Source organism: Epinephelus moara, chromosome 13, assembly GCF_006386435.1.
Source record: "Epinephelus moara isolate mb chromosome 13, YSFRI_EMoa_1.0, whole genome shotgun sequence".
Lineage (NCBI taxonomy): Eukaryota > Metazoa > Chordata > Actinopteri > Perciformes > Serranidae > Epinephelus > Epinephelus moara.
In genome coordinates, this window is record NC_065518.1 from 9,657,028 (window position 1) to 9,683,158 (window position 26,131).

The 26,131-nt window shown below is 41.3% G+C and overlaps 1 protein-coding gene and 1 pseudogene across 2 annotated transcripts in view; one reads left to right on the forward strand and one right to left on the reverse strand.

The window, feature by feature from the left end:
* The window catches only part of LOC126399613 (thyroid hormone receptor alpha-B), a 227,492-nt gene that overhangs the window by 110,861 nt on the left and 90,500 nt on the right, over positions 1-26,131 (forward strand). The gene's annotated exons all lie outside the window — the stretch shown is intronic.
* Positions 22,716-23,901, reverse strand: LOC126400223 (nicotinamide riboside kinase 2-like; annotated as a pseudogene).

The window sequence follows — 26,131 nt, forward strand, 5'->3', positions numbered from 1 at the left end:
ACATGCTCTCTCTGACTCAGGGGAAACGCATTACCACCTCTGGAGCTGCTCCTGCTCGGAAAGATTAGGGTCATTTCCTGGCAGCAGGGCTTGGAGTTCCGCTCTGTGCATTATAGCCTTAAACTTTAACCTGTATCAAGTGACTCTAAAATGCAAAGAAAACAAACAAGCTGAGCCATTAACAGCTTCTCTGGCTATTGTGTTCCTTACCATAGGGAGTCAGAATACTACAGCAAACGCTCTCAGTGCCAAGACACACCTTTAATACCTCTTTTATAACAGATTTTCTTCAGGCAGGTTTATTTTTGATTCGGTTCACTCATTTTTCTTGGATTTAACTCTGAGGTTTACATTGTTTGGTGCTTTAGGGTGGACGACCAGAAAGGCAGAGCTGGAATTCCCCCTATGTGTGCCATCTGCTGCTTCAGCCTTGTGTTTACTCATCATATAAAACTGCAGTTTTACATTTCCTTGATTTAATTTCAGCCTGTATAAAAGACAGCTAAGCAGAACGAGCTGGATTGCCTCCCCAAACCTCACTGTAAGGGTCCTAATTTTAGCATATCCTCTCTCTTACTATCTAACCCTCTTTGTGTGTCCACAGGCTTTTGACTGCCATTCAGCCTTACATCAGTCATACATCAGTGGCTTAGCGGTGTGAAGATGGAAAGCTCTTATAGGTGGTCTATGATGAAGTTCCCACTATGGGCTAAGTGTGTGGTTTAAAGGGCGGGCTCTTGGAAAAGCCACATGAAGTATGAAAAAACTGCGAGTTCAGGATCAGAAAAACTTCTTTCACCCATAGGAGTGAACTCAGGATTTTAATTTCCTGCTCTGCACCGTACTTCATTGCTCCCTTTTTGAATCAGCCCCATCTCTGACACTCTCCTGCATTTAGCACCTCATATTACTGAGAGCCTATCAATGAAATAGCAGTGGAATAAAAACACTCAGTGTGTAGGTGTGAGCAATGTGTTTTGACTCAGCCAGTCACTCTTGGCAGCTGTCCTCTGCAGGACAGCCCAGGTCTGACGTGTGCTAATGTGCTGACTGTGTGTCCATGTGTGTGTATTTTTCTTAATGTCTGTAGGGGCATGTTTGTATGTGTGTGTGTGTGTGTGTGTGTGTGTGTGTGCGCAGTCACATAACAGAGATGCAAACCCCTAATTGCTCATGTAGAAAGGCCAGGAACTAGTGCCAGGAACCTCAGTAAGCATTTCAGAGTGGGTGTGTCGGGGGTATGTACCACATTCAGCCAATCAGCACCAGCAGGAAGTTGTGGTTAAGAACACGTGTTGTTGCAGCAACAAGAGAGCTGGAGGGATAACGGAATGGGGAAGAGAAGGAACTGTTTGGTGTGAGAGTGCAACCTCTGCAGTTCATCCGATGCTATTCTTGTACTTGCAGAAACAATGACATCATGCGAGACACTTTTACATGACTCGTAATAATGAAAGGGGTGTGGGGTAATGTTTAGAGGGCTTGAGCTGTGGTAATGATTGCACACAGAAATGCACATGGATGCACACACAGATGGATAGTAAGAAAAAGGGAAAAAGAAACTTATCTGCGTGGGCGGGTGATGAGAAATTTCATCTCACCTTTCACAGTGGAGCATTGTCACACAGTGAACAAATGTCTCTCTGGTAATGTTCTCCCCACATTCGTCCATTGTCAGCTAATGGACCGGCACAGGATAAAGGCATATTCCCTACACACACACAGACACACACACACACACACACACACACAAAAGGCGAGAGAGGATTGAATGACAGAAGCCATTATCATCCTGCCTAAAGTGTCACACTATTACTGCAGGTGATTATGCATTTGCATGGTGAAGTAACAGCATAACAAAAGAGTCTCAAAACAACAGTGTGAGCGAGGGAGGCATTGTCAGCAGAGCACGTTATGTTCAGGTCATGGGAATGAGATTCGGAGAACATTCAGCAGAAATGAGTGAAACGCAGCCTCCTGCCTGAGGCAGAAACAGACACCACTGTGCACCACCTCTGACATTAACACCAGCTTTGTGAGAAAAACTTGCCTTTTCAAATTATTCCAAGATGGATTCATTAAAGGGAGACTTCGCTGTTCTTTAACTAGCTTTGTATTGTAACAACGTGGGTAGTATGTGTAAATGAACTGTAGTAAACTGCCTCTATCTTGCCAGCACCCAGAGCTCCTTGATTATCTTTCAGCTCAAATCTTCGCTTGCTCTAGGGCTGTTGCTCCAACTACAGGCTACTTCCACATGTCGTATGCCCCGACCACGGACACAAAGAGTATAGAGGCAGACCGCTCAAACTACCAAACTCTGATTAAACGGTAAAACTAAGTAGCGCTGTTCAAATATGAACCAAGGTTCTGTTACTGTGTCGCCTAAAATGTTTTCGCTGTCCTTCCTCACCATCTTCGCCTCCGTCATTAATAGAGCCAACATGTTTCGACCACTGCAGATCTCCGTCTGGGCTTTCACAGCATACAACACAGGTATGGCCCCATAGAGTTGCAGCAACCAATCATAGGCCATCACATGACCCATATAATGGCATGACGGGTGAAACAAATAGACAATAATAAAAAGATAACAAGTTATTAAAAGACACAGAGTGACATGAGATACAATACCCAGAAAATATAAATTTAAATACTTAAACATGTATCTTAACCCAAGGCTGTGAGAAAAATGAGGAAGCTCAAAGAGAATAATGAAAAATCACCCTACATGTATGAAAATATTTGATGTGAGACATATGCAATGCAGTAACAGCATTTCGATTCATATTTGACGAGAAGTGGGCAGTGACAGCTGCGTTACAGACCTCAGCTGCCGTAAAAGTTACCAGCTATAGCTTAAACCCCCTCCAGAATAAAGCCCAGTCTGCTTTGATCGGTCAGCATCCCATATCGGCGCTCTCGGGCTATCTGCAGCGTCATTGCAGCCAGGAAATTACTGTAACGGAGCAAAACAGCACTTTGTGCCTTGAAAAATCACCAATGAAAGCCTCTAAACCAAGATCTTGACAACCAGAAATGTTCCAGCAGGAATATGATCAGTTAACACTATCGTATCAAGAAATCTGTCTCCAGCCTTAAGGTTTTACTCCCAGCGATTACTTTTAGATACGTTTACCAACATTATATATGACAGAAAATAAGGAAAAGCATGAAAGCTCCCTTTGAATTAGGTCCCACATTGTGACAATCTGTTGCGATACCTAAATTAAAGAGGATATTTCCCCCCTTTGTCTTTTTATACCACTCAAATCAGATTAAAACAACGGCTCAGTAATCAAACAGGCTCCTGATCTGCTGCCAGTTTCGCTGACTCTACACGAAGCAGTGATCTCTAAACTGGTGTGAAACTCTCATGTTGTTTCTCCGCTCCCCAGCATCTCCGAGTGGTGTTTCATCAAACATAAAATCGCTCCCACATGTCAAGTGGGCACGTTTTAAATTAAAGCTCTACATCTGCTTTGCCTGTCTTTGTTGAATGCTTAATAACAGTATAGCATTTCCATAAATGGCTGTGCATTGTGTACGTCTGCTCATAAAGATATTTTCTTGGCCGGTCTGAAGACAAATCTGGAGCTGAATATGGTTGGCATGATAATATCAGAACATTTTTTTCTTCCAATTCAGAGACAAAGTCTACTGTACATGTATTAGCATATGTTGCAATCACGCTGCCAGTTCTCTTCCCATCAGGCTCGTACATATTCTATTAATTTACTATAACAATCAGGGACACCTTGTTCTCATTAATGAGGTGTGTGATTCGCTGCAGAGTCATGTAAGTGTGGGTACGAGAGAGAGAGAGATAGAATTAGCGAACAGAAGAATGGAAGAAGAGATCAGGCACCTTCCTCCAGCGCAGAAAAAAAAGGGCATTTTATTAAATCAGATCTTCAGTTTATGCTCTGTGTGTAGGCACAATGGCTGCTTTTCCCTCGAGAAGCTTACTGGCTGGCATTTCCTGCTCTGGGATGGCCCTGTCCAGATTAGAGGAAATTGATTTAATGGCTTTGGTTTAATGGCTCAAAAGGCTACATCCAGTGTGGATACTTTTTTGGTCTCTCTTTTCTCTGTTCAATCTGGGCTTTTTTCCCCCTGTATCTTATCCTGTTTATGTTCGCGCCTGCTTTCTTTTATGTCCTTTGCAGCACACATTGCAGAGGAATTGTGCTGTTACGCTTGTGTGTCGGTATGTGTGGATGCTCCAGCATGCTGCTGTCAGAGAGGACAGTGTAGCAGGCAGGTTTAATAGAGAGACGGACCTGGCTGGGATCAATAGCAGCGGTGCACCAGCACATACAGCCTCAGGCCCAGCAGGGCACTCAATTAACTTGAGCTGGTGACACAAACAGGACCGAAGTGTCTCTGCTCACCAGCAGTACTTATGCAGATATGCAAACGTACAGGTGTAACACTGCACAGTGGAGGAATCAGTAATGTTAAAGTAGTTAAATGAATGTCACACCTCTCTCTAAGTGGATGCGAACAAGTGAGCCAACCTCAGTTTTTTGTAATGAAGATGTCCTAACCTGTGAACAGGCTCATTCTGGCTCTATTTTTTGCGACGCTTCGCACACCTCCAACCTATTCTCAGAGCAAAAGTGAAACCCAGTTTGCGAGGGAACACGAACAGCTATTTCAGACAACAATACACAGGTTTCTGATAAGTACGTTAAACAGTTATACGACTGAGACAAAAGAGCACAGTTTCGACTTTTTATCCGCACACGCCCAAACTTTGTTTAAGCTGTGGCTCTTGTACTGTGTATGTGTATATGCTGGGTTATGGAGAGGGTGTGTGTCTGCAGCATGTGAGGAATGTGTGTGTGAGCTTGAGTTTTATGAGACTCTCCTTCAGCACACTTAAAGCTCTACATAGAAACATGACAGGTGGGAGTCAAACTGTCGGCCCGCCGCAAGGTCATAGGACGTACAAGGACAAAGCACACCTCAGAATATTAAACAGAGAGTGGTCATGAGAGAGAAACTCCTCTGCATTCTTAACAGTAACTGAAATGTATATGGCTGCAGTTAGATCTGTCATGATCAGCGTTGAGCTCGTTACTCTAAAAATGTTTAATAATCATTATTCTTTTTAAAAGTTATGATATTACTTTACTTATTACTCCCTGTCGACAGTAATTTGTCACACTACTCGTTATGTTACTACTCTGTTACACCAGTGATTGCGTATCTCGGTAATTGCTGGTATGTGTAGCTAAGGCTAGATTGCTTCTTTTTAACCTAGAGGTCCTCAATTGCCTGTGACCAGTATTTTAGCAAGGCTCTGCCCGAAAGCCTCACTTGTGGAGCAACAATTCACCCACCACATATCCGGCAACAAGTCTCATTACTTCTCTGTTGCTGCAGCTGTCCAACATTAAAATCCATTTTTGGTTGTTTAGCCAGTGTAGGACTACAGCCGACCTCCGCGGCTGCAGAGGGCTCACCTTTGGTGGGGTGTATTTCCTGGAGCTTCACGTTGTTGTGTTGTCGGTCATAGTAGCTGAGGGGTTTCAGACCGGAGGTTTGAGGACATGTTTTTCGCAGTGGAAAGAGTTTCAGTACGACTACCTGCAGCAACAGTGTTCTTGTCATCTTTCCTCCTGACAAAATCAAAGTAATGGGAATATTTCCAGTCGCTAAGGCAAGCGTTTCCAACTTGCTTGCTGCTTCGTGACGTGCCTGTGCAGCATGACGATTGCTAAAATGAGTCTGCTAATGTGTTTGTTGTATTTCAAGTCAGTAGTGATGTGATAACAAACGTAGTGTTGTAACGAGTTGTTTGATTTTGGAGTGGCTGTGATATTACTACTGAAATTGTATTAGTAATTAGTTACACTACTACACTATTAGTCACATTATTACTGTGTGACACTGGTCACGATAATGATGCTATCAACTTACGAGATCAGGAAAAATGATTTAGATAGGGAAGTCCTGATCCAATCTCAAAGATCAATATCGCTATCGATCAAGGCATTTTGTAAAAGATCAGGATCAGCTATACTGAGCTGCAGAGCATGATCCAGTCCTTTGTTTTACACCAGCTGCCACACAGGTGTTTGTCTCGCAAAGCTTTAATGCACAGCCAACCAGTGGAGCCATCGTCAACCCTCCATCTCCTCCATCCGTCTCTCTACTCTGTGTAAGAGCAGGTCTGAGCCCCTCCTGCGGTGAAATGCCACACGCCGTAAACAACAGCAAAAGGCAGTACGAGGCTGTTTGTTAATGCTATTTACCAAAGTTATGAGCACTTGTTTCATTTCAACTAAGTGTAAGAGACTCTCGCATTTTACTGTCATCCATGGCGCATAGTGTTTGCTCCAAAATATTGACATTAAAAGCATAAAATTAGCATTTTTATGATAAGATAAACATAAAGAGGCTTTAACATGACGACCACTTTTCTTTTATTGGTTAATAGCAGGGAACAGCAGTGTGACTGTAGAATACATTAACAATAAAAAGTACTAGTGTATCGATATTGTGGAAAACGAGTATCGGAACCGTTTCAAATAATCAGAATCAGTGCATATTGATACATTCATATTTTTGGCACAATATCAGCAGCAAAAATTATCTTAAAATGCTAATAAAATCGTAAATCGCACTTATTTTACCGACAATATATCGTCCAAAAATAGTAGATACTGTGACAGGTGTAGCTGCAACTGATGATTATTTTCATTATTGATTAATCTAGTGATTTTCTTGTTTAATTCAATTATTGTTTAGTTCATAATATGTCAAAAAAGTGAGAAATCGTCATCGTAATTTCCCAAAGCTCAGTCTGACAAATAGAAATTGTTTAGTCCAATCAGCAGTCCTGTACCTACATGTTTTCAGGTTACTGTCACTCTGTAGAAGACAAACAAATGAGTAAATAAGTTTCACAAATGTGGCATTTATTACTGTGTAGGACGATGTACATGTGGCATCTATTTTTCTGGACAGTTAGTTTACATGTTGTGCTCGTGGTAATTCACGACATGACCATAAAAATGTATTGCAAGTTTGCGTTTGCACGAAATGGTGTGCACACAGAAACGTGCAACAAAAACGAAGAATGACATGCAACCTAATGTTCCATGTTTGTGTTTTCTGCTTGGTTCTTAAACATCCTGCTGGCGGTCACATAAACATGCAAACAGAGAGCGTGGGGAGCGCACATAACTCATCACTTCATTTTGTTGTGACTTTTATGCAATGTAAAAATCAACATTAGGTACCGTAAACGACCGCGTATTAATTATCCTACGCGGCTATTAGGTGATGGACTACGGTGTTCACAAGCCATGAGCAGCTGTGGATGGCACCTATTCATGTGCAATTAATTAAACATAGACACAACAACGACATGTGCCCGTTCTCCAAAGCAGCCTGCGTGACAGTTAATAAAGATAACCCTGGGGTTTTGACTAATGAGCGAGGTAATTATATAGCCACATACAATGTGATTAGCTGCAGCGCACAGAGGTCAGTGAGGGGACACGCATACACATGTGCTCCTTTCACCAGTGCTGAGGGACCGTGAGGGGATGCAGGATGGCTCCAATCCTCTTTCGTGGTCCCCTAAGGTCCCATGTTATTTTAATGTTTCCCATCTGACGTCGGCCATGCATGTCTGGCTCTGTTAGTTAACAGAGCAGAGAAGCCGGCGTAGCCATCGTGTCTCCTGTGTTACCTCGTGTGATGGGGTGTAGGGTGTGTTTTAGTGTGACAGACGAGGGGATGCAGTGTGCTATCTAGGTTATCTGTTTAGACTGCTTGTTTAGTTGCAGAGGAGCCTCGGGGCCCGTGATTATGAGTCACCACGCTCGGGTCTGAATCTTCTTTTCATCTGGGCTTTATGGTGCCGAAATAAATAATTATATCTGTTGTGTTATAATTTATAGCAACAGTGATGTGCCTCTGCGTTGATCTGCAGGATTGTACTCAACTTATTTTTCTACTTTTAACATTTTGCTACAGTTAGATAGATGGTTGGGTTTTTTTTGGTCAGCTTTTGTTGCCTGAGGGTTTTTATGCATACACATTATGAAAACTGCGGCGAATGAGTCTGATGTGGAATCTTCGTATATCCTCTCGTGTCCTAAATATTCTTTGTTAAAGAGATTAGTGTGCATACGGGATTTTGGCAAAGCTTGTCTTCATAAATATTTCGCAGTCGAACAGTTTTATCTGTGGTGCAGCCTGTCAGTCATATGAAGTCAGTTTACTGATTTTCCCCCTTAAATCCCTCAATTAATGCTGGTAATGGGTTATGGTTCGTTGCTTAGCCAACACAGGCACCAAGAGTGTCCTGCTGCAGTCGTTGTATCAGCTTCACAAATAATGCATAGATGTTCAAACGCTCGGTAAATAACATCCCCATAGGGGTGCTGCATTCAAAGAGCCGGCTCAAACTTCAGTGAGATCAAAGAACACACGTTTGCTTTACAGCCCAATTACACAGCAAAGATAAAAACTCTCCCACAAAAACTTTCCACATGTCCGAAAAACATCTATACCACAAACAATAAAACTATTGCCAACTGTGTTGAGGTATAATTGGTAGTTTTGATGACATCCACTCCATCAGTCGGCTTTCTTGAAAAGGATTGTGCACCGGCTGCCATGCAGGTACTGGATTTTAGTCTGAAAGTGAAGTAAGCTTAATATGTCATGTTGCTCCTGGCAGTTTATTAATAATTATTTCTCAACGCACTCTTTCCCTATCATTTATTCACTCTTTATCGCTGCATATCAATGGAGACTTTAATATTTTACTCTCTTACAAGAAGTCTTGGGATGCAAATTTGGAGTTGTGCAAACATAAAAGAGAATGTTTAAAAAAAAAAGTTCAGTTAGACAAAGGGCCGCCTCATTTACTTGTTCAAACAATTCTCAGTTATACATATTTGCTTTAGGCAATGTAAAGGCAAACTCCACCTAGAACTTTTCTTTAGTTTCTCTCTAATCTGCAGCTCACGTCGCACTGATGTTTCTTTAAGCCTCTGCCAGTCCTATAGGCACCCCCCCCCCCCCCATAGTGTTCTTATTGTTCTGCACTCTATCAGCACAGTTGGAGATATCCGGACGTGTTGTCTGACCTTCACAGGAAAGACCTTCACTCATTTTTTTACAGTGCAAAAATCAACATCCGCAGGTTTGAAAAATCAATAATTTGGACATGAAACCCTAACATGCTCACTGATAGCACTTTACAATCGTAGTGCATTAATTATCGTTCAGGAAAAAGCATGAACAGTTAACTTATGTGTCCAGTCAGCCTAATCATTTACTGATGGTGTTCACGTTAACTAAGTTGTTAATTTATAGATTATTTAAAAGTTAATAAAGACACTATTAACATTACTTATTACAGTAATAAGTATTAAATTATGATTAACTAATGTGTCTTATTAATGGTGTCCATTTAACTAATGTATACGTTACTTAATAGTTTGTGAAGATGCTATTAACAGTAGCTATTACAGTTATACGCATAAACACTTAAAATATTTGTCTAGTAGGCCTAATCATTTATGGTGTTCATTTACACTAAGGTATTAGTTTGTAGATTCTTTAATAGTTTTAAAGATGCTCTTAATATTAATTTAATTATTATTAATAATACAGTAATAACCATTACCTAACAATTAATTAAAAGTTAACTAATGTGGCTAGAAATTATTTTTAATTTTAATTATTAGTTTTTTATACATCACTTAATAGTTTATAAAGATGCTTTTTAAAATAATTAACACAGTAGTAAGCATTTCTTGATAATAATTAATACAAAAAAGAATAAGCTTTAAGTAGCTGTTAAAAGATGTTTCTCATTCAAATATTTTTTAAGGGTTGACATGTAAATTAAGGTGCTAACTAATAGTTTTAAAAGGTTATAAAGATGGATTTCATGAAGGTCACAGCTAATCCATTATTTAAGGGTTACAATTGTCCCTTTACTTGCCCATCCTCCAACTTACGACTTACTTTTGGTAAAGGTTGAGATAAGTGGACACACTCCATAGTCTTCACATAGACATTCATTTACTTATGCCTAACCTAAAAAATGTTTTGCACAGTTACAATTATACTGTATAAGCATTAGCCTAATTAAACATAATTGAAATGCTCTTTGGAACCTTTATTTTAAAGTACTGTATTAACTGATGTTAGAAGCATTTTTTTAAGCTATTAAATCAGGTATAAATTCATTCAGTCGACATTAATATAAATATAAAACTATATCAATGTATAACTAAATAAAAACTAAACCTTGGTGTGAAAAAAACATTTTGGTTAACTGAAATATAAAAATAAAAACCCCTGAAATGATAGTGTACCTACAAAATTAAATATAGTGATTAAAAAAAATATTTACGAAATGTCTTTAGCTTTAGTCTTGATCAGTTTGGCCAAGATATTGGTGCATATGTTGCACAAGTGCGTAACTAAAACTAAACATTTAAAACAATTTAAAAAAAAAAAACAAAAAAACACTGAAACAAGCAAACCTGCTCTGGAAACTTAACAAAAATTAAAAATGAAATAAAAATAAAAATAATTTAAAAATACAAAGTAACTCTACTAGACACATGAGTTAACTGTTAATTAACCATTATTTAATGCCTGTTACAGAATTAACTAAGGTTAATTAATGTAAAGTGTTACAGATTCATTTTCATTTCTTAGTACTCATCCTGGATATTTTCATATCCATAAATGCACCCACCTGAAACCCACAGGAATAAATGGAAGTCTCCACTAAAGGAGAAAAGAAGTCACCTCAACTTGATTCTCGTGACTGTTCATAAAGATGTATTAACATATAAATAAAAATGACAGGGGTAATTCGACATAGACAGAAAATGACAAACGATATTCCAGAAATGAAAAGGTTGTTTGAGGTGTAGGAACACTGCGCTGATGTGGGTCGGTTCAGGTCTCACTTGGTAAAGCTGGACACCCACTGATTAATATCCCTTCTGTCATGAATAAATCAGGGAGTGGGTTATTTGTAATAGACAGGAAGGAAATGGCAGTAATGTCAAACACTGCACGCTGACATTGAAGTTTACTCTACGTTCTGTGAGAGTTTGAGTTGGCACAGTCAGCGTAACCCAAATTTACCAACTAAAAAACAAGCTTTGTTTCAAGTGACGTGAAAAAAGTGGTGTAAATGTTGACTGAAAATAACTGCTGTACTGTTTTCACACACTGTTCCTCAGCCGTGAGAATGTATTTGATGTTGTGCGCGCGTTTCACTGAAAGTCAAAACCGCTTCAGCAAAAACTTGTGTCATACTACAAACTGACTATCAGATGTCTCTCAGCATCAGTAGGAATCACACCTCATACTTTCCCCAAATGTCTTCAGACTGCTAAAAGATAAAACAAGCGCTCTGTGTGTCTTTCCCCCCTCGCTGTGGCGCGCCAGATTTTGTCTGAGGTGGTGCTGTTGTCGAAGATTAAATCTCAATGCTGATGTCAGCCCCTGTGAAGAAACATACTTGGTGTTGTTGTCATCCGTCAGCTGTTACTGTCACATTTTTTACTTTACACCGTAGCTCACTGACATCAAAAGGTGAACGTAATGCCTCTTAGCTGTGTCTCACACACACACAGGCCTCCACCACTGCCACACCTCTGTGCAGAGCTAAGCATTTAACCAGCGTAGGACCCCTCTGGCTGTGATATTTTATTCAGCAGAAAAGGCCTGGTTTGAATTCTCAATCCTCTTAAGCTGGGGTATTTCCACAGTGAGTAGCACCCATGCAAAAGTATCTCTCTAACATGGAGTTGGTGCAGCACGTTTGCTGTGTTTTGATCTACAGTTGGCATCCAAATCACAGTTTGGGAAGCCTTTATCATGGTAAATACGATAGCAGTCAGTCCTCGCCAGTAACCACACATTACTGGCACATTGCTCAGCCAATTACTAGGGCTGACATTGCTCCAGAGCTTTGAAACTGGTGTTGTTTAGAGTGTCCAGCCTGATTATAAAAGCACACACTGTATAATAATAATGGACGCAGCCACCATGACATCACTCATTGGTTTGTGGAGTCCTGTTTGAAAGCCTTGAGTTTGACTTTGTGGGGTCACTATCTTGGATTTCTGGAACCAGAAGTGACCTATCCGTAACACTAGCTGCTGGCTCGGTTATCACATTGCATTCACAGTCTGTGGTTAGCTCCAGTTCAGTTTTCAGTTTTATTTATAAAGCCTAGTATCACAAATCACAATTTGGCTCAGAGGGCTTTACAGCATACATCCCTCTGTCCTTGGACCCTCACAGCGGATAAGGAAAAACCCCCCAAAAAAACCCTTTAATGGGAGAAAAACTGTGGTAATGCTAATTTGTATTTGCAAAATAATAGCCTTAAAACCATAAAAACAAAATGTACTAAAACAGAATATGACTCCTCAGAGAGCCTTTGAGAACATCCAGCCTCTGAACACGACTTTTTAGGCGACTGAAATGTTTAAGGCAGCTTTTAGAAACTGAAAACACAATGAAATACTGACATCTACGGCGAAGACTATCCTTTGTGAATCTGGTTACACACTGGTTGCGTTACCAAACCAACATTGTAGTTGTAGTAACAACTTGTCAAAGGAGCGCACCCACCTTTCACTCAAAGCGGCCATGTTGTAACTGTAACTGCTTTGAAGTTGGGCAAGTTGCACGTGTTCTAAAAGGTTACAGGCATTGACGAAATGAAGTAGTACCACCAGAGATTGTGGAGGCAGTTTAGCGTAGTTAAAGTGAGATACGATCACAGGAGACGAAGACGGAATTTAAATAATGTTGGGGTGCAATGAATCGATGGTATAGTGTAAAGAATTCTCCGTCCACATGTCAGGATGTATATAGTCTCTATATACAGACTCTACATTCAGTGAATGTAAAGTCTGTAGGCAAACCCCGGAGATCTTGCCTCCGGAAGAAGAGCGGAAGAGCCCTGGTTTCCAGTTGTAGGCGCGTGATATTGACCAATCATGTTTGAGTCGGCTGCAGTTGTTGCCAGGTTAAACGGTCCTTGCGGTGAACTAACAAGGCGGAACATCATTGGCATTACTGCAAACTCTGAATCCATCGCAATGGTTCGGCATATTTACATAAACGGAAGTCGGAAACGGAAATTCGCCTCCTCCGCCCAAATCAAACCAGAATGCCAAAAAATCGGGGGTCTGCCCTCAGAGGCTGTATCACCGTCTGCCGGAAGTCAGACGCCGAATACAGCCGATGGGTTCCGAGAATGGGATGTATATAACGTGCGCACAGACCACCACGGTCTACAACACTGCCTTTGTTCAAGGGTACAATATCACGACCTCCTCCACTGTCGCCTTGTTTGTTGTTGTGTGAATCTTTTGGCCCTCTCGTGCCATCTATTGGCTGTATCTATGCCATCATAAAGGACGCATGGAAGTAAGAGGACAGTGACGTTTTCAGCTTCTGAAACAGACGTATCTATTTTCGTACACAAAGGGAGTATAAATGAGCCTAATGAGGACTGACTTGCTCTTGAAGCCAGCCTCAATTGGCCATTCAAGGAACTTCAGTTTTTGGCACTTCTACGTTAGCTTCTTTTTTCAGCCTTGGAGGTTGTCACTTGGATAAAAGTTGCAGTGTGATGCAGGTGTTTACCCAACTGTCATGGCGAAGGCGACGCTCCAGTCCTCACCTCTGTACTCGAGGTTTGGGTAGTCACCGAAAGAGCTGAACAGAGACACTGAAAGGAGCCAGTTGAGGTGGAGCCAGTTGAGGTGACTCGAGCATCTGATGAGGATGCCCCCTGGACACCTCCCACTGTTCTCCAGTCACGCCCAACTGGGACAGACCCAGAACATGTTGGAGGGATTAAATATCCCATCTGGCCTGGGAACGCCTCGGGATCCCCCAGGAAGAGATGGAAAAGGCAGCCAAGGAGAAGGACGTCTGGGTTACCTTGCTATCGTCTGCTGCCACTACGCTCGGAAAAGCTGCAGGAAATGGATGATTGGATTTTAATGATGATGATAGAGATGACATTCTCTAAAAGAGTGGAGGAATACGGCTGAAATCATTACCCCAATAATTTAAAAACAAAAAAAAAGCTTTAAAGACAGCAAATGTATGCAAAATCACGTGTAAAATAATTAAAACAAAACAAAGTAGCAGCTTCGTCGGCTAAAAGATGAACATTCTCAAAGATTCAGTGGAGCAAACGAATCATCCATTATGCATAATTTACCAAATATCCTCTCGTGGTGCCAGTTTTCTGTACAAGCAGAGACAGCAGTGGTGCCACTGTAACCCGATGTAGACGTAACAAGATCAGATGATACGGCCTAAATAGAGGGTGTGTTTATAGAGTATGTTATAGATCAGATTTGTCCTCCAGCGACATATTTTGTGTATCTCTCTTTTCTGTTTCTCTGCATCAGGGAGGAGTAACGTAGTAACATGAAACAAAACAGAAATCCAAGATGCTCTGTAAAAGAAAGTGCTCGTTCCCACCCTGATTGTCTGATCTAATCCATGACGTGTAATCGTGGCAGAGTCATGACAAAGGAAAAGACTGATTATTGTGTAATTGAGAAAAGATGTGAAAGGTAGAAGGCCACCAGCAGGAAAAAAAGCACACCAGTCAATTATATTATTAATGGCTCTGCAGCGACCTGTAGATCCCACCGATATGAGCTCTGTTGGCATGTTAACATTAATCGACGGCCCATTAGTCTAATGATAGGTCACATGAGCTCCAGGCAGCTGGCAGAGGCCTGCTGTTTGTGATAAGGCTGCTGAAGCGGCCTGTTTGTCTTTGGGTGCAGCTGTTTGAGTGGGGCTGTGGCCGCAACATAATGGGCTCTTTTAACGTTTACATCTGAACAGACGCAGGGGCAGCAAAGTCCCAAACAGCAGACCCACGACCACTTATGGTTAATCTAATGTCTATTTTGTTATCTCTTAAGATGTTTTATTTTTGATGCATCCTTTTATGGGAGCTTGAAAAGCACTTTAATGGTTGTAGATTCGGATAAAATAGATAATTAAAATGTTTGGCTGTTACTAGGAAAAAGGCTACAATGCAGTGGAGGATGCTGCCCGGTGACAGTTTTTATAGCACCATTTAAACATACAGGCATTTCAGAACGCTTTACATAAGGCGAATGAATGTATTGGAACAACAGAAGGAAAACAAAAATAAAATCAATTGAAATAGTTTAAAAATCTGTAGATTATTGCTGTATATTTTAGAAAGGGAACAAAGCCGCAGTGGAGGATCTTAATCAACGAAAGGCACAAGAAAATAGCTGATTTTTAATTTAGATTAAGATTCTTAAGTGCTGAGTCAAACAAGGTAACTAGGTCAACGAATAAAACAGCACATTCTGTTGCCTTTGAGTTTCAAAATATCGAACTACCTGCAGGGCTGTACGTTAACTTTTTTTGCACATATCACTAGTGCTGTAGACATGGAAAGTTCGACAACCAGAACGTACTGTACGTCCTGCTCCTGTCTGAGAGGAAGTAACTCTCCACAGCAGCAGGCAGCAGTAGTCTGTAATCATCTTCAAAAAGGGAAACCGTAAGACTTTCGTGACGCTGTTGAGCCAGTTGCACATCAACAACACAATCCAGTGTGGAAAGAGTGAAGTACATTTACTGTGTGCCAGTGAACAACAACAGGAACCATCTTGAAATGTTTCGGCTAAAGTGCTCAATGGCTTCACCCTGGACAGGTCACCAGACTATCACAGGGCTGACACACAGAGACAGACAACCATTCACACTCACATTCACACCTAGGGACAATTTAGAGTCACCAATTAACCTGCATGTCTTTGGACTGTGGGAGGAAGCCTAACCACTGCATCACCGTGCCACCGAAATAAACACAGTCCTTCCTTATGTAGCAAGTTTGCTATCAGCTCACTCACTCTTGACTTTACCGCATGTTTGCTTTCCTCACTTCCATTGCTCGTCTTGTGCACTGAGCTGAACTGCCAATCACAGTAATTTCATTCACAGGCGAGCTCCACTGTCTTCAACACCGATTCAACATGCTGAATCAGCTGGAAAAATGCCAGCAAGGGCCGACGACAAAGACTAGGGTGACAGACGCTTGCTGACCGTTGGCTTGGTGTGTCAGAGCCTTAAAATGTCATTTTCCATAAATATAGTACTGAAAAAATGCAGACGTTTATTTAAATATCTTAATTTATTGACTATGATTTATGCCAATAGCATGGATGTGGGAAGTAGGAGTGCTGAGGAGACTGTTGCACCACCAAAAACCATCAATTGATTAAAGTTAGTGTTTAAACTACAGTGTCTTACTGGGATACAGGCTATATGTGAAGTACACAAGTACTTGTAGACAGAGACTTTGTCAGTGAAGCTCAGTGTTTCTCTACCGTTCTCTGGTTTATCAGTGAAGTGTATCAACCACACTGCAGACTGGATTCTCTTAGTAGTGACAGACATAGTGACGACGAACTGATGAACAGGCCCAACATGGGTCTAACACGCATGTTCTATACATCTGGTGTATACAGTGTCTTTACTGTCACTGGCTGCATTTTTCTCAACGCATGTGTTGACTCCATATAGGCGCCATGTCACTATCGCATGATATATAACCACCAAGTTAAATAGCGATGCAAAGAGGAACATAAACCCTCGCCTCAAACAAACAAGCGGCTCTGTCTCACACATGCAGCACACAACTGTGTCCCATGGGTGCCACTATGGTAATTTCTTTCATCTCACAGACAAATTTTTGCGTAGCACGTGTGACATATATGTCCAGGCCTGACCTGGTTGACTGAAAATCTTAATTGGTCATTTCACAAATTTAATTAAATGTGAAAATCAGGGTTTGAAAATCAGGGCTACGACTGGGATTTCCTGTCATCTGTCATCTGTCATCAGCCTAATAAAAGTAGAAATTAAATTAAATTTTATTTAATTAAAGATTTTTAATATATTTTTTAATATTATATAATATTTTTTAATTTTTTTTAAATATATTTTTTCATATTTTTAATTCTGCCTGTACTTGATAGTAGCTGTAGAAATTGTAGAAACAAGGAAATGGAACTGAAACAAAAACAGGAAGTCGGAATAAAACCAGGGACGTTGCCTACGTGGGATCTGCCTCAGTGGGCTTCAAGGGGCCCCTGAAAACCTTGTCCTTGGGTAACTTAGCACAACATACAGGCAGCGTTCAAGTGATTTAATAGAGACACTGTTTGCCTTTCCCTCCTCGCACATACTGTACATACTCGAGACACACACCAGGTGTCTGTTCTACAGACTGGATGACCCAGAAAGTCTTGCTGATCCAGGTCTGTCAAACAAATCTCCATGTACACTAATGCAGTGTGAATGTGAAGACTCGTGCTTGTATACATACATTCACTGCTGTGTGCATGGCAGCACGAGATGTTTATCATTGAGTCTTGACATGGCACAGAATGTTGGCGTAGACTTCACCTTATATTTCCTCCTCCTCCTCCTCCTCCTCCTCCTACCCCACCTCCTCCTCACAGTCTCACTGCTCATCTTCTTCTCCCTCCTTTGCCAGCATCCCCTCTCTGTCTTTTATCTCTGTCAGCTGACTGGATGCTGAAGCAGCTGTTTGGGCTGCAGCAACATTGCTTTCTGGAGTGATAATGCCTGTCAAATTAGTCAGTTATTTTTAGCATGGATTATTTATTTATTAGGGGAAAGGTTGAACACAATTTGAGGTTTTCTAAGAGCATCAGTATTTCTTGAATTTTCTGTGGTAAAGTTCAACATCCTGTTCAGTTTCCTAAATGTTTGATTAGGCTTTGGGCACAATTAGCTACAGCAATCTTCTGTAAATATTATCTTGCACGGCTCCTTCTTTGTTACAGTAGATCAAATCAGGACGGAGTTCTTCAGGCTTGTGAATTGCTAAAAAACTAGAATTACTGCCTCGCGTTTGTACGTCTCCACGAACCAGGGAAGTTGCAGTTACAATTTTCATTCATGTCTGTGAACACATGCATGCTTCACACACATTTTCCATCAACCCCGACAGCACAAAAGATCGATACAATCAGCATAGTTTGAAAATAAGCACCCAAGATTAGTGTCACCAGTTCACTATCTGACCAAATGTCTACTCTTCTATTCCTGAGATATGACGCTGAGTCGTACTTTATGCAGATCATTATGATGTCACAGTGAACTTGACCTCTGACCTTTTAAAGATATAAAATATCATGATTTTATCCTACGAGACATATTTGTGAAATTTTGTGAGGAAGAGTGTTTGAATTCTTGAGTTATGGACAAAAACATGTTTTTGTGAGGCCATAGTGACCTTTGACCTTTGACCTTCCACCACTAAATAGAAATCAGTTCACTCTCGAACACAAGTGGATGTTTCTTCCAAATTTTTAAGAAATTTCTTCAAGGCCTTCTTAAGATATTGCATTTACAAAAATGAGACAGATGCAAGGTCACAGTGACCTTGACCTTTGACGAACCACCAAATTCTGATGAGATCATTGTTAAGTTCAAGTGGATGTTTGTGCCACTATTGAGAAAAATCCATCAATGTTTATGAGATACCGTGTTCAGAAGAATGAGACGGACATGGTCACAGTGATCGTGACCTTTGACCTTCAACTACCAAATATAAATCAGTTCATTCTTGAACACGAGCGGATGTTTGTTCCAAATTTTAGGGAATTTTTTTCAAGGCCTTCTTAATATATTGCATTTACAAGAATGAGACAGATGCAAGGTCACACTAACCTTGACCTTTGACCACCAATTTGTAATCAGTTAATGGTGAGTCCAAGTGGATGTTTGTGCCAAAATTGAAAAAAGAAAATCCCTCAAGGTGTTCTTCAGATATCATGTTCACAAAAATGTGACAGACAAGGTCATCAGGACCTTGACCTATGACAACCAAAATGAAGTTAGTTCATTGTTGATTCAAAGTAAACGTTTGTGCCAAATTTAAAGAAATTCCTTGTCTTGTTTAGATTATGCATTCACAAAAATAAGACAGATTTAAGGTCACAGTGACCTTGACTTATGAGCAACAAATTCTAATAAGTTCATTCTTGACTCCAAATAGACATTTGTGCCAAAAATTTTTTTTTAAAAATCCCTCAAGACATTGTTTAGATATCACATTCACAAGAATGAGACGGACAAGGTCACCGTGAGCTTGAACTTTGACCTATTAGCACCAAAATCCAGTTAGTTTAATGTTGAGTCCAAATGGATGTTCGTGCCAAATAAAAAAAAATAAAAAATCCCTCAAGGTGTTCTTGAGATAACACGTTCCGAGAATGGGACAGACGGACAACTGGAAAACATAATGCCTCTGGCCATGGCGGTTGCTGGAGCGGAGGCATTTAAAAAAAAAAAAAAACCTGAATGCCACAAACATGCAGAAATGCCGAAATAGAAAATGAATTTTTGGGTTGTGCATAAACGTAAAGTGTACACAAGCGCCTCAGGAAGTAATACAGACATATATAATTCCCAGCCACTGTGCTGTGATCCCTACCTGCCACGTATACTCCCACCGCTGCTCTTCCTTCAGCAGCAATAAGCTTCCTCTCAGAGATCATTGCAGGAAACTTTGCTCAGCCTAAGTAGAACAAATCCTACACGTACGGCCGTAGCATAGCATCCCATGGCAACATATCATCATATCTCCGTCTATGATGCTGTTCCAACTCCTCAGTCAAATCTAGACTCCCAGTAGCCCCGCGCTCCACCGCTGGGCTTAATGGAGCAAGGCAGAGCTTATTCACTATTTATGTCACTTGTGTTCTCCTGTAACACAGCGAAGAATAATGGCCCACTTCTTGAACTTTATTCCCAGGGATGCGAGTTAACCGTTTCAGCGAAACAAAGGCCGCTTTTGATCTCAGGTTTTTGAGTTTTTATGTCGGCCCTGGTGCTGGCTGAGTCCCACTTGACTGATGAGAGCTGTGGGAGCGGCTGCTGGCTGTGCTCTGGATACTGGATCTGCCATTACACAGTGTGTGGCCCAGAAGAGCCAGTTACAGTAGTTAATTGATTGTCTCTGAGTAGCAACAGCTTTGATGTGTCGGTTGGGTCAAATTGATGAATTAAGGAATGATTTCAACAATAACAGCGTGAATGCGGCGGCTGAATTCCACTCTCACCACTGTGCTCTACATTCCGCATTGCTATCTTTGGGTAGAACTTGCCTGGGAATCTGCTGTTGGTATGATCGTAATGTGCGGCATGCTTCAAATGTTTTTCCTCCTTTGCTTACTTGTCCTCCATCTGTGAATGTTGTCTCCATGTTGGTTTGTGTAACATGATGCTGCCGCTATTTTGACCAGGGAGATTTGGACTGAAACTGTCAGATATACAGCAGGTGAATTAAGGGAGGGTTCACAACTTTTACCAAACAACACTTACATGCTCACATGTACTTTGAAACAGGTTTTGCTTGCTGTAATTCTTGATCATACTATGAGATACCTTCCCTATGAGCTTCCCATGTAAGTGATGGGGGCCAAAACCCATTGCCTTCATTTTAGGCAGAAACAGTTTATCAGAAGTTAATACAAGGCTGTCCTCCAGTCCCTGATTCTGTTGTCCCCTCCACTGCAGCTCAGCATCAACTGAAGCTTAGTTTAGTTTATTTAGTTTATCAAGGGACAGTGTGCAATAGCATTAATCATTTACAGGAGATGAGGAGATGGTTGCACCAGATTTAGCAATAACTGCTAATTTCCATCTGTAGTCCCAACATATAATTTACAATATACACAGACCACAATCTAAAAAACAAAGAAACCTAAAATACAGATGAACAGAGGACAGTACAGACATACAATTTCCACATTTAAAATAACCAAGTTGTTACAGTGCAGGGAGGAACAACTTAGAAAACACTAAAAGGCAGTCCAAGTAGCAGCTCCTGATATAAGAAAACACTAAAAGGCAGTCCAAGTAGCAGCTCCTGATATAAAGTGCAAGGCAGGAATACTGTGGTCTCATATCGACGCAGTTACTGCGCTTGAGAGGCAAAATGAGTAGAGCAGCAAAGACGGGCATAAAGGCAACAAATCAAGCCCAAAACCACGGCGCAAATGGTTGTAGCAACATGGCGGACAAAGCTTCCACTATCAGAGATAGAGACCAGCCTAATTGACCACAACAGGGTAAGGCAGCTTGAACTGAGTGAGTGGGCGTCAGACCAACCTCAGATCAGCGATAGAGGAGAATATGGCGCTTGGAGCTCAAGTGAAAGATTTGGAATCCCATACAAAACGCCAAAATCAGTGGGCTGTGTTTCAGTATGCAACTAGGCGGCAAAAAATAAAACAAAAGCAACATTTACAACACAAAACATTAAAATTTCACCAACTTTAAATTAGATTTTAGCTTGAACAAGAGTCTCAGCACTAGTTGGGAATATTCTCATTTTTTGGGGAAGGTTCTCACTTGAGCTGCAACTAATGACTTTTTTCTATTATCGATTAATCTGCCCACTAATTTTGAGATTAATCAAATTATGGTTTTGTCAGTAAAGTGTCAGAAAATGAAAATTGCACTGCATAATTTCCCAGAATTCAAGTCTTTTATGTGACCAACAGTCAAAAATCCAAAGCTTTTCAGACCAAATAAAACACATTTAAGAAGCACGCAACCAGCAAATGTTTGACCATTTTCCTTAAAAAAGTACTAAAATGATTGATCAATTTTTAAAATAGTTGCCAATCAATTTTCTGTCGATCAACTAGTCGTTAGAGCTCTGGATATCTGGTTCTCTTTTACAGTGACAGTCCAGCACAAACGTGTAAAGGGGCAGTGTGCTACAGGGCTAAATGAACACATGAACTTGTGATGCTGACGTGTTTTCTTTCTCCTTTCTTCTGCTTTTTTTACACTCTAACATTAAGACCCCACCCCTTATAAATGAGCCTTGAACCCACACTCAAAGCCTTTAAGGACTTCGAGGTACACAGCTGTTGATCCCAGTGAAAAATGAACGCCTAATTCATTTAACAAAAGTTGTAGGAAAACACATTTACAAGACAAATGTTTCGCCGAGAAGGTGGCCAAGTAATAAAGACAGAATGAATGTGTAGGTGTGTAGGGGTGAGTTATTATTCGCACCTGTTCAGTTGTGTTTCTGGAAAGTTGAGACAGACAACATTCTTTCCCCTATTGTGCATGTGTGTGTGTGTGTGTGTGTGTGTGTGTGTGTGTGTGTGTGTGTGTGTGTGTGTGTGTGTGCACCCATACATGCTGTAAATCAAACATATACACAGCTAATATTGTGAAGTCAGCCATGCGGCATTTCTATCTTTGTCTTCTTTGTGTCCCGTCTCTGTGTCTTACTTTGCGTCCTCTTTTGACTTGAGAAGAGCCTGTGGGTGAGAGCATGTAGGGGTCAGCGGGCCAGACTGACGCAGTGCTCAATAATTATTTTCTATAAAGCAGAAAGAGAGTGTGTGTGTGTGTGTGTGTCATGTGCACTTGTTTCTTCAGCGGCCTTAAACAGCCCGCAGCAGAACAGTGAACTTAAGCGCACTGAACCCCTCCGACTTTTTCGTGTGCATACAATATGCGTGGGCGTGTTGCTGTACGCATGTTTGTCTGCGCTTGATGCATGTTGGCGCCTGCATGATTTAATGTATGTAAGATGGGAATGTTTGAAGGTGTGTTTGTGTATGTTATCCTATTTTGAACACAGACTCTGTCAAGTGTGAAGGAGCTGCGCTGCCATCTGTGTTCCATAACGGCTGTTCTGTATCTGGTCGAACAGGACCGTTCCGCTGCCGTTCATCCTCATTCTTGTCCCCGTTGAGCAGCACATATGCAGCGCTGGCTTCCCCCTCGAGGGCATCAACTGCTCAGACAAGATCTGTCTGAGCGCACATAATGTTCCATTTGTCCGAGAGGCTTTTCATCCACCATACAGGTTAATTAAAATGCAAACCTGATTTGCCATATTTGCAGTTTTCTCTCGCCAATTTTTCTTTTATCTCCGCACGGAGTTAATTTTTTACATTACTGCTCATTTCCTTTTTACATTAATCCACATCTACTTACTTTTTGTTCATAAATTTCAGTTTTGACCTACAGCTGAACTTGCTGAATTAACACACGACAGAATGATGGTAAGACACAGAGTAAAACATAAGCACAAATAGCCAGTTTACACCAGGGGCCAGGTGCATAAAACTCTGTAGATTCATGACTAAAACTGTGTGTGTGCACAACAGTAATGTGCAAATGCATTTTCTTAGATTTATAAAGCCCCACGTACACATTTCTGTTGCTGGGCGCACATGCATGAGCCTCATTTCCACTCCCACAGTGAGCCATCAGTGGATGTAAAAATGCCCTGAAACATATATTTGCATATCACTGCCTTTTCTCTTCTTCTTCTTCTTCTTCTTGTGTTTCAAATAAATGGGCCAGACGTGGCTGTTGAAGAGGCCAGAGGGTTCTGGCACTCTGTAGTTCCTAGAGCACCTCCTCTTTTTGCATTCTTGAAACAGGATGGAAATAAACTTGGTTGAAGAAGTCGATCAAAGGTCTGTAGGTGTAAAGCAGAAAGCCCTCCACAGTAAGGACGTGAGTCTCCTCCTCCTTATGGTCAGACTTTGGGACGATCTCAGTATCCAGGGTGTTATCGACGCCGTGAGACTTGTCGAACTTCACCAGGTTGCCCACCATGCATAGATCGTGCTCATCATGGTGTCCATGTCTAAAACAGCACTGCTTAAAGCCATCTTCACCGACTTCAGTCTGATCTTAGGGCTTGAAGAAGTCGTCCTGATGTACGACACAACAGTCGGGCAGGTTCTTGATCAGTCGGTCGGTGATGGTGCTTTTCCCTCGTCCTTCCACCATCGTCAGACCTGTCAATTACTGTAGAATACCACAAACAAGAAGTGCAGTTTATCCGAGTGTGTTGCATCGCAAGGTTCTCCAACAGCACCAGAGCAGCTGTCATTACACACGGCTGTTGACATTTGTATCATCAGTACTTCTAGTTCATCACTTTACTCCGGTAAAATCACAATCATCATTGTTAATAAACATCAGAAGGATGACAACAGATTTAATCGTAGCGCTCATATTGAAACTGACTTTACGAAGTTCTTTACAGTCCAGGGTAAAATTAAATCATCATTAACAGGGAGATGATGCCTATGTGTTGCCATTGTTGCCATTTCCATTCACATTTGCATCTATTATGCGTCTCCAGCTGACTGTATTCAGATTTCGTAACTGCCTTCATGAATTACACAACAATGTAAAAGGGCACCACGCATAGTTATTAGTCCACACTCTCGCTAGCAGCTCGCTAGCACGCAGTTGTGTTGGTTCAGCTGTCAGCAGAATTCAACATGTCTCCTTCCACGGGACAAAAAGACAGATGGTCATGCATCACTTCGTCCAACTCATCGTAAAATGGTCACATTATAGACCTTTGTACCCTTCACCGAATAACCATCATGTCCTGTATTGATGACGTAGTACTTGTTGGGGACGCGTTAGCATTTACACTGGATACCTGGTCAAATGCATCCCAGAACACCTCACAACACCTTGTATGAGTGGGCAGCTCACAGTATTTAGCACTGCCCACTTGTGATTGGATTACCCAAACTACCTAAAGTTTGCAAACATTAGCCGCCAAAACCTGCAGGTCAAACCAGACCAGGAATGGCTATAGCATTAAGACTCTTGAGAATATTAAATCCGTTAGAGGTGTATTTCATTGCTTAAGAATTTAACTTTCATTTGCAGGAGGAAGTTGTGGCATCTCTCATTTTAAAAGTCGCATAGTCTCACTTTAATGATGGACACAAGTTGTTTTTAACACGCTGTACAGTGATGTAGACAGAAAGGGGAGAAAGAGAAGGTAAAGCATTGCTGTAAAGAGGTAATGTGGGCTTCTGTTTTCCTTCTGTAATGTAGCGTGTAACCATAAACAATCATCACTTTCTTTCTATCGACTACTTGCTGTTTCCACGGTCTAGCCACTGTGTAGCCTTGCATTCTGCTCATACTGTAAATTAGCCAGATACCAGATTGTAATTGTCTCATTTAGCCTTCCAAGTCCATTAAATGCTTTTGGTATTTTAAAACTTCATGAGAAATAAAATGAAAAGGGGAAAAGGCCTGAGTGGACTGCTGACTGTGATGTTAAAAGCTGGACAGACGCCTACACAGAGTCAAGTGTTTGTCTGCCTCCGCCTTGTTATGAGCACCCATAGACCTCTGTGTCAGCGTCCCCCTTCACTCAAAAATGTGTTTTCACTTATTGCTGCTTCACGTGGATGTTTGAGCTTCACCGTGCAGAATGATGTATGTGCAGAGTTTGACACACGAAGGCGGTTTTAACTTTCATCTGCTGACCTTAAATCAGAGTTTAAAGGGTTAGTGCGGATCTTTTGAAGTGAGGTTGTATGAGGTACTTATCCATGATCAGTGCTAACTGAGGCAGAGGTAGACCAGCATCTCCTGTGTTCAGCATTACTGTTTTTCTCAATGGAGTCTTGTTTTGAAGAGAGCAATAACGTTTCCAGTTCCTCGTTGGAAATCGAGGTCTGACGGCAAGGTGCAGTGGTGAAGATATTCTAAATACAGCATACACTTACACTCATACTGATATTTTTTAGGGTGGCTAAGGCCATATCCACACGAAGACGGAACCGATTTCATTTTTTAAAAGTTTTCCATAAACACGGAATCGTCTCAAGATATGCGTACGTAAACATGAAGCCACTGAAAACGCTGTAGTACATATGCAAGGCCTGTAAGTGGCGCTGCAACGCTGCCACAAAGTACACCAAAAACAGAGAATAAGAAATGGAGCATGCGCATAAAATTTGTGCGATGTAAACAAACACAAAGAAGATGGCGGAAAATACAAATGCCAGAAGAGCCCACTTTGTTTTTGACGACGAGGTAGAGCTGCTACTTGATTACAAAACTACAAAACTGCAGGAGAATGTTGACTAGCGCATGCGGGTTAAGGGAGAGGTGGGGTTATGGCGTCATCGTTTCAGAAAAGAGGCGTACTGTGTTGTAAATACGGAAACGCGAAGGTGGTGTCTTCAGATTTTTTCAC